Below are 9,284 nucleotides of genomic sequence, written 5' to 3'. Positions count from 1 at the left end.
CAGTATTCTCTTCTGCTACAGTAAATCATTCCATTAGCCATAAAAAAAAAAAAAAAAAAACAGCAGAAAAATAACAACGCATCACTCATCACTTACTCTCCTTCACACTGCACAGCTAAATACTCCTTGTTCAGAACAAAAATAAGTCATCCCCATTCCTCTTCTTTCCTCTAAATGTCACAAGCAGGAGACTGAACGTCAGTCAGTTATCCTATTCTAACAACTGCTTTGCCAAGTTATTTTTCCCAGTTTTTCAAATAGGCTTTTTCTGCACTCCTAAAGAATGTCCGCAGCTGGTGCCCACAGCCTTCTTTCTGGATGGAGCACCACACTGAACCGTGATGTGGACAGAGCACCATACCGCGCTGCTGAGCATTCGGATTTACTGGGTTCGGAGTCTGGGGGGAGGTGGTTCAGATAAAACATCAGGAGTGATCATATTGTACAGTGTACAAAGAAACATCAATTTAAACATGTTAATCTTTACAAAACATCACATAAAAGCTAAAACTGGATTTCAGAGGAACTAACATCCCCCAACCACCATAACTTTTTAAAACAGCAATCCTTATGTGCTTCAGCTCACTGAGGTCACCACTAATCAGCAGCCTCATACATCCCAGCCTGATCTGGATGGAGCAGCGGTCCTCACAGCTACTACAAACTCTTTCTGAAAGGCAAAAGGGTAAATATTTTGGCACATGGAAATATAAAGTTAGAAATATTGGCACATGGAAATATTAGCTAGACACTGACCCTTCCCAGACCTTCATCATCTCTTACACACAATGGGCTGGTGCGCAGTGCAGGCCAGCAGCCCCTGGGGAGGGCAGCCACAGGCACCCTGAAGCTGGGGGGGCAGAGGGGCAGCACAGGGCCCAGAGAGCCCAGGGCACGCAGCCCCTGGCACTGAGCAGCAGCACGACTGTAGCCAGTACAGGCTGGGCTGGGGAAAGTGCTTCCCTGGCAGCCCCATCTGAGTGAAATGGGGCTCCTGGGCCATGGGCGTAAAGGCCAAGGGAGGCTGGTGGGGGCAATTACTGCCCATTAGTGTGCTCAGGGCTCTGACAAGTAGAAACAAAGATCTTTATTTTTAAATAATTGAATCTTCAGCTGATAAAACTAATTGCACTTCCATTTTAAACTTGGACTTCTGCAAGCCATTGGTTTAGTGCCATAAGACATTTTGATTCCAAACCCTTGATTTTTATAGGAATAACCACCCTAAAAACTAGCTCGCTGACATTTCAAAATGCTGTTGTCACTGGCAAGGTATCACTGAACTGATGCATTTCTGGTAGCATCCTTTAGGATGCTGATTCCAAAACTGTAACAGCCCAGGTGATTATATAAAGGCTTACAGAGGTAATGTTTAGTAAGGACAAAAAGATCAGTGCAGTAATAAATGAGAAGGAAAGACTATTTTTACAGACTTATCTGAGTCATATGGTTAAATCCAATACATCCACACAGATGCAAGCAGACACGTAAGGAACACGTGGGGTATGGCTGCATGAAGAGCGGCCCAGATAAAGACTTGGGGAATCATTGGTTCAGCCAAGCACAAATAATGCTGATGCAAAAAGAACCAATGCAATCCGGTGTGTATGACAAATGCCTTCTTTCTATTAGATCTCTATGCACACACTGGTGAAGAAACACAACAAAAAAACTGCACACACCTCTGACGTTTATACTTGGAGGAAAACTGAAATATTAGTGATGAGGAAGAGTGCTGAAAAATGATCCAGGGAGCAGAAAACAAGCCTTCACAATACAGAGTTTACATATTTCTGCTTATTTGGCGTCTGAAATAAATAAAACTGACAGGGGGCTTGATTACTTTGAACAGATGTTTATACATGGAAAAGAGACCTCAACAGTATGACCTTTTCAACCTTGCTGACAAAGGCAGAATGGTATCCATTTGTTGGAAACTGTAGCTAGACAAACCCAATGTTGACATTTCCTGACTGTGAGGGCAATTAAATATTTACATAGCTTATATCAGGAGAGATACTGGGTATACCTTTGCTTGGCTTTGAACATGAGATTAAATAGCTTTTTCCAGGACAGGTTTTGATTCAGCTTTTGAAGAAATCCAGTTGTGTACAAGCAGACAGCAAGACTTTGCATAACATCAAACCTCACCACAGCCCACCATTCCAGGTCAAAAGCAGTATCACCTACTTGCAGACACAGTTCAGAATACAACACTGATGGCCTCTTCTGTCCACAGTTTGCCCATGTTCAGTCAGATGCGTGCTGAAATACTTGGTTGCATTGCACAGAGAGAAATGAACAATTAACACTGGCTGTTCTGAATATGGATATTCTGTGACTGTCGGGTTTGGGGTCTCTTACTGCTTACACTCACTGCCTCACAGAGCAGTCAGCTCTAGGAATGGTCCTCAGTTCACTATTTCTCTGGAAGGGCAGTTTTATCTAGACATCTGATCTTTTAACAGTATAATTAGTAATACATGTTCTCACAAGTACAATGGGAAGAAAACCACTTTGACCTACTAAGAGAATAATGTATGATTACATTAAAAATGGAAAATAACACCAAGAATTCCAACCTTTTGAAGATATCTGCTGAGTTATTTTTCTAATTGTCAGGCACAAGTCCGGGAGAAAATAAAATACAAAAGGAATCACATTTGCTATAGTATAGAAGACACTACAGAGGGCACGCAATAAATGTATTTTGTGTTATTAAAGGTCCATCAGACAGTTCCTGATAACTTCAAAGCCATCCACTTCTCCAGCTGTGTGCCTAGGGTGTATGACACCCAGACACAACATTGGCAAGTGATGGCTACTATAACTTCCACAGGAGTCCATCCAGTTCAGTTCTAGTGTTTGAACTGCAAGAGATGCATCCTTAAGTCAGACCCAAACCTGCTTCTTTGTCCTTAGGAAGAATAAAACAAGAACTAGTATTTGACAAAGTCAGAGAGGGAACCGATTTCAAAAATACTATGACTGAGAAATACTCTACTCCATTGTACAAAATAGCAAGAAACATAAGACAAACTTTCACGAGGAAAAAAAAAACCAACACAAAAGACTTCCCACTAAAAATGAAAAAGAAAATGTCGGTCATTGTGAGAGCAAAAAGACTACAGAAACAGTTCTTGTGTTTGGTACTCTGCCAGTGAATCAGAAAGGGCTGGTAAAAATGCATTCATTGTGCAGAGCCCCCTCACTGTTGAAAAAACTCCTTTATTCACAGAGACAAGATTCTGCTCTCATATATAACTCCTGTGAAGTCAATGGGAGCTGACTTGCATTACGCAAAGGAGACTGTTGCCCAGATATTCAGCATTTGTTTACAGTAGGGGAAAAAAAACCTCTCAAACTATTGTTGAAAACTATTTCACAGCTTATTTTTAACACAAACAGCTTGAAATGAGGAAAGCTCAGTTGGTAGGAATTTCATATCTACTAGGACATGAATTTTGACCATTTTATAGCACAAGCAGTTAAATTTCAGATGCTTTTTCATAGCTAAGTAGAAGAGCCTCTTAAAAATGGCTTGAGAAAAGTTTATAAAAATAAGGTCTTAACTGCCAAATTTTCTCCCACTTTCAGCAAATACTTTCCCAACAGTAATCGAGTGATGGACCATGGGCCATGCTGGTGAGAAGACACAGTGTCTGCTGCAGGAGACCAGTGAAGGACTGAGGCAGAAAAAGACGTAGGGTGAGATGGTTGGCATCAGCTGGTCCACAAATGAGACAGAAGCAAAAAGGACAAGGACAAATCAAGAGTCTGAAGAGGAGGGGATACAGAGCAGAGATGAAACACACAATGAAAGACACACTAAGGAGTTTGGAGCTGAAAATAAAGTTTTATGATGAAACTCACTTTAGTTGTGAAGTGCTGCTGAAAGAAATGGTCCATTCTCACCTTATTGCACTCTCCCCTCCAACCCTGGCTGTAATTTTTAGCATTATTCATTTTACACCATGAAGTGACTAAGAAAGCTGATCTGAAAGACAATCAGTCATATAATCATACAAGTTTACTTCCCTGACTCAGCTCACAAGGGAGACCAGGGGAGACAGTCAGAGGAATGAGAGTACTTCTTTCAGTAGCAGCCCACAATTAGATTGGCAGAACCACATCCTGAGTTCAGCAGGGGACTCAGGCAGCAAGCCAAGGAGAAAGCCAGCACTGGCCTAGCCAGGAGACTGAGCCTGAAGAAATGGGGAGGCCAGGAAGATGAAAAACTGGTGGAAAAATAATGCTGGAGGGAGTGAGAGGCCTGAAGAAGTGAGCTGTGATCTGGAAGAAAGGAGAGGTTTGAAACCTGTTGCAGGAGCCTTTATCCTCACTGGAGTGCATTCACATACTGCCCCTGAAACCAAATCAGAATATGCTAATTTTCACTATTCATTTACTACCACTAAACACTACCAGCAAAATCTGTAATGTTAATTATGAGCCCATGTGCATGCCTGATTGCCTTCTGTCATCACTGAAGATGACATCTTATTATTGCAACCAGCAATCTATGCATGCAACAGGCAAAAGCCATTTGCATTAATTAAACCTATTGGAAAAAAAAAATCAGTGTCATCATACCAGCATGATAGTATTGACAAAACTTCACACTGCCAAAAATAGGAAAAACTAATTAAGCAAAAAGCCAACCCAGAATCAAAACCCACACCAAGTTGAATCATTATAAATGAGAAAAGTCCTAGAATTGCAACTCACAATTTACTTTTTACTTTTTACACAATTTTACTAGGCTAGTAAAATAAAGCTAAACATGAAAGATTCATTATTCAGTTGAACTTTCCCCTAGCAGTGATATCTACAAAAACAAATGGCTTTAAAAAATAAATTTTGATTTATCATCTGTTCTTGGTCTGATAAATCTGTTCAGACATCTATCACATGAAGAGTTAACTTCATTCAGTTCTCCTTCTGCATCCACATTTCTCTACCAATGGGAACTTAGTCTACACATTGCTGGTGGTTTGTGTGGATGACTGTGAAATACAGTAAGTTATCCCTCTAATTTACTTAAGTGCTACTGAGAAATTGTTCTGCAATGGGAACTGGTATTTTCAGTTTTCCCAGTCCAATTTTTTTCTCCCAGTCAAGTCACTGATTCACTTAGTGATCCAGAGCAAATCATTTATTTAATTGTACCCTTAACAAGCCAGCTGGATAACTAAGTGCAAAACAGCTCTACATTGAAAACCAAATGCTATGTCTAAACTGTGCCTTCCTGAGAAAACAAACAAACAAACTGTCCTATTTTCCCTTGGGGCAATCATGAGAAAGTCAAGCATTCCAAATTCATTTCGAAACCAGGAAGACAGGTTTAAGTTTGGTCTCAAAAGATGTTTTCACTAATCCACTAATTAACATACTGGTTTTGCATCTTCAATGTTAAGCAGCACGTTACTGTAACATTTTGTAAAGATTCACTATTTTTAACAACATCTACTTGTTCACTTCAAACAGTCTAGATCTCAACTATTGTCTCTTTAAAACATCTGTTGGCTCGCTTAATGAATGCTTGTGATTCGTAAGGCCTATTATTAGTGCTGTGCATACATCAGCTAGAAAAATAGAGCAAGCTAGCTTTTATGTATTGCTGAGCAGAAAGTTCACCGTGTTATATAAACCACTGCCTTCAACTGTTAAGACATATTATAAGCTACTTATTTAGTATTATGTTTCATTTTACTTCTTAATCAAAATAGCATATATTACATGTGATGGCTGCATCAAACTGAACCAAAAAAAAAAAATACTTGACAAGTTGGTATATAGGAACAGCTCTTGACTAATGTACTCATCTGGGGTTATTTACTAACTCTTCATACATTTTTCTGCCACTCCACAAGAGCTACATTTGCTAAGAGGCAAACCACCTTCATCTCTCTTTAACTATAAACGACAGTGAAGATGTTCAGCATTCTTTCAGTGGTGTCCTGCACCCACCTGTTTCTCTATGGATTTGATCACTGGGAGTAGGCCTATAGTAAGAGCAGTCATCGAATGCCCACACCAAGTCACAAGATTTACAAACCGAGATAATGTCAACTTTTATGCCAGAGTCAATCTGTGTATCTTTATGATTACATAAGAGGAAGCTGGAAAAAAGAGAACTTTTGAGAATGAAAAATGACAGTTATAATTGTTATTAATTTTACTTTTTACCAGTCTAAATGTGTGGGAATTCCATCACTGCTCACTCCATTTGCGGTCTGGCTTTTCACAGCATTTTTCTAAGATTCTACTAGTCCTACAGCAAAGTATTAAATAATTTTAAACAAAATTATAAAAACCAAAATACTCAATTGCAAATATGTTAGCTACCTGTAGTTCTGAAAGAGCAGAAGATACACTTTGTCATCTGTAATACAGTTTTATAAACAAATACTAAAGGACTAAAAGAGGATCAAGGCTACATGAGCTCTATATACCCATTTTTTTTTAATTCTGCAGGCTCCTGTAAATCTAATTCCCAGTAAAAGCTACTGGATTTTCCCAAAAGTACCACCACCAATAAAGTTTCAAAATTATTTTTAAATTGTATTTTCCAATTTCTCTCACATTAGAACAAGCACATACAGCAGGCCTCCATGACACAATCTAAAAATGTTCATTTTGCCTCCAACTCCTTTGAAAGAAAAATGAACCTAAACCATGAATTTTTGCTGATCTCCACTCTGGGGACAACAGTATTATTTACCAGATGACAGTAAAATGCAGATTTTTGAATACATACTGGCTCAGATAGTTTTTTGTTTGTTTGTTTTCCAGATTCCTATTAAAGATTAAAACAAAAATCCACACTGAAGTGCTCATATAATTGTGCATGCTCCTCATTCTGTTCTCCTGTGCCTCCTCCTGGGATACCACCCATACAGGAATAGTTTTTGAGTAGGAGGAGCAGGGTTTAGTCCACTGAAAAAGTGAAAGAAAAGCCTGTCAAAATGCAGTCTGTTATAGCCACAGAGCCTATGAGAAAATAAAACCTTTAAAAAACTGTGTATTAAAATAGAAAATAAATATTCTACATCCATTTTTCTTGCCATTTTCTCCAGCTGTAATTGTAATGAGTACTTGGTTCTTGTAACACCATCAGTCTTCATTTTTTATTTATATGATAAACAGAACTTAAAAGAAAAGCTCATCTGCAGACCTGTGCAAATATAATTGCATATTATAACACTGAGTTCAAGACATATTGATTATATATAAGAGCTACTTTTTAACAAATTTGAGAACACAAAAATTGATTGTTTTTTAATAATGCCTTAGTACAAATAAAGTAAAGTACTTACAGTCATCTTGGTTCTGACTTCTGGCAGAAATCTCAAGGCAGTTTTACTCTGTGTGGAGGAGAATTTATGGATCTGATGAAGGAACCGCATGTTGTATGTGCTATAAAGACTGCTGCTGTTTTCTCAGTATTTAATACACTGAGCATAGCTGACTACTGCACTGAACACAGCTATAGTTTTAAGGCTGCTGTAAAGCTATTACCCTTGCTCCTCAGGCCAAACTGGACTATTGAAATTCGGCACATACAAAGAGGTTACTAAGACCATTAGTAGAGAGGAATCACTGCTGCTGCCCTGTTGTGGCAGCTGAAAAAAAAAACAACAGTGTTAACCCTATTTAAAACACTGCTGTCACTGAAGAGGAAATGGTATTTGCATAGTTTGTTTTGGAGGACAACAGGCAAGAATTCATTTTCTTAACACCATGTATGCTGTACAGCAGATTTCTTAAATTCATTATTTGTGCGTTCAAATAAATACTACACCAGGAAATACTAAATATCTACCCTATAAAATACAAGTATACCTGTGCAGTATCCTTTCCTTTGTTAATTTTAAACTACTAAATCTGATCTCAATCAGATTTTGAGATCTGATTTTTGTTAGCAGAGATCAGATCAGATTTTTGTTAGCATCCTAAGTCATTACATCAATACCCACAGTGCAGACCAGCTATATACAAGCTTTATCTCATACACAGATATTCTGATATTTTAAATCATTCTTAGAAGAAGACTTAGCTTCAAATTTTTCCATTAAACTAAACTTCCTCATTTAATCCTTGAGAATTAAAATGATTGAGAGGTTCACCTTATCTAAATATGCTGATCTACAGGTAACATACCCTTAAAGTAAACTAGAAGACAAATAAGCCAAATTGGAAACTGAGAGGATGAACTGTCATTACGCTGCAAAGGGAACAGTCAGTATTTGTTCCTAAGTTGTGTTCTTTAACACAGACTTAAGAAATTCTAGATTTAGGGGAAGCCAGTCATGATTCAGGTTTTGCCATTAGTGCCATTTTTGTACAATTAAGACACAGCACCTATTCTCACAGCAATTCTAGCCATGAACTTTGCAGATGTTTTTATCTTGCTGCAAAAACAGTGATGCAATTTTAATCTCCTGCCGGGTATTTATTTACAAAATTGTATATATATATTTTTATCATCTTTACATTTTAATTACATTGTGGACAGATTTCTTATCCTGTGATTAAAATACTGGTGCAAAAATAACATTGGAGCTAACGATAACTACAATGGGACAAAGACTGCACTGATTTGTTTCAGCCTTACTCTACATATGCATTCCACCCAACTGGAGTGGGAAGCAGGGTGGCAGACTACCTTTTCCCCCATTCTGGCTTTGGCCTTCTGAGCACAGAGAAGCTGCAGAGAGAAGCAGTGACCTTTCTGGAGAAGCAGCTCTGGTGCAGTGGGTGGGAGAGCATTCAGAGAGGCACAGCAAGCAGGGAGCAGCAGGCAGGAAAGCTGAAACAAACAAAAGGGGTTGCTTAGTGCAGAGAAAAGGTTCAGATCCAGAGCTAGATATACAGGTGTTTCTATAGGAGCTTGAAAGGAAGCCCTAAATTACATAATGAAACTGCTGACACTTGCTTCAGAGGAAGTCAAAATTGAGTAGACGGATTCCCCCAGTAGGATACACTGGGCAGGAGGGTTCTTTTGCAAACCTATCAATCAGACTACATTGATGAGCCTCAGCTTTCTGCCCTGTAGAGACCTCTCATGTTCTTGTTTGAAATTTTGCATCAAATACAAATTAAAGATGGGAAGCTTTAGGTTTCTTCCAGCACACTCACTGTAAAATAAAGACAGTGGAAATTCTGATGACTCAGGGGTCTGTCAGCTAAAAGTGTTATATGTATATATTTATCAACTATATATATTCATAGGTATATAGAACAATCAGCTAAGAATGATACATGAGATGTATGATTATAAA

General features: G+C 38.5%; 1 long non-coding RNA gene across 1 annotated transcript; it reads right to left on the bottom strand.

Annotated features, from left to right (window-relative positions):
• Nucleotides 1–1,839: 1,839 nt before the first annotated feature.
• On the bottom strand, nt 1,840–8,659 carry LOC128082302 (uncharacterized). The gene is made up of 2 exons (XR_008207608.1): nt 7,320–8,659; nt 1,840–6,939 (listed from the first exon to the last, which is right to left on the bottom strand). It is a non-coding gene; the product is annotated as an uncharacterized LOC128082302 (long non-coding RNA).
• Nucleotides 8,660–9,284: the final 625 nt, after the last annotated feature.

This window comes from Tympanuchus pallidicinctus, unplaced genomic scaffold, assembly GCF_026119805.1.
Source record: "Tympanuchus pallidicinctus isolate F22 unplaced genomic scaffold, pur_lepc_1.0 scaffold22, whole genome shotgun sequence".
Classification (NCBI taxonomy): domain Eukaryota; kingdom Metazoa; phylum Chordata; class Aves; order Galliformes; family Phasianidae; genus Tympanuchus; species Tympanuchus pallidicinctus.
Note: the sequence above shows the minus strand (reverse complement) of the source record. Positions and strands in the feature narration are given on the sequence as shown.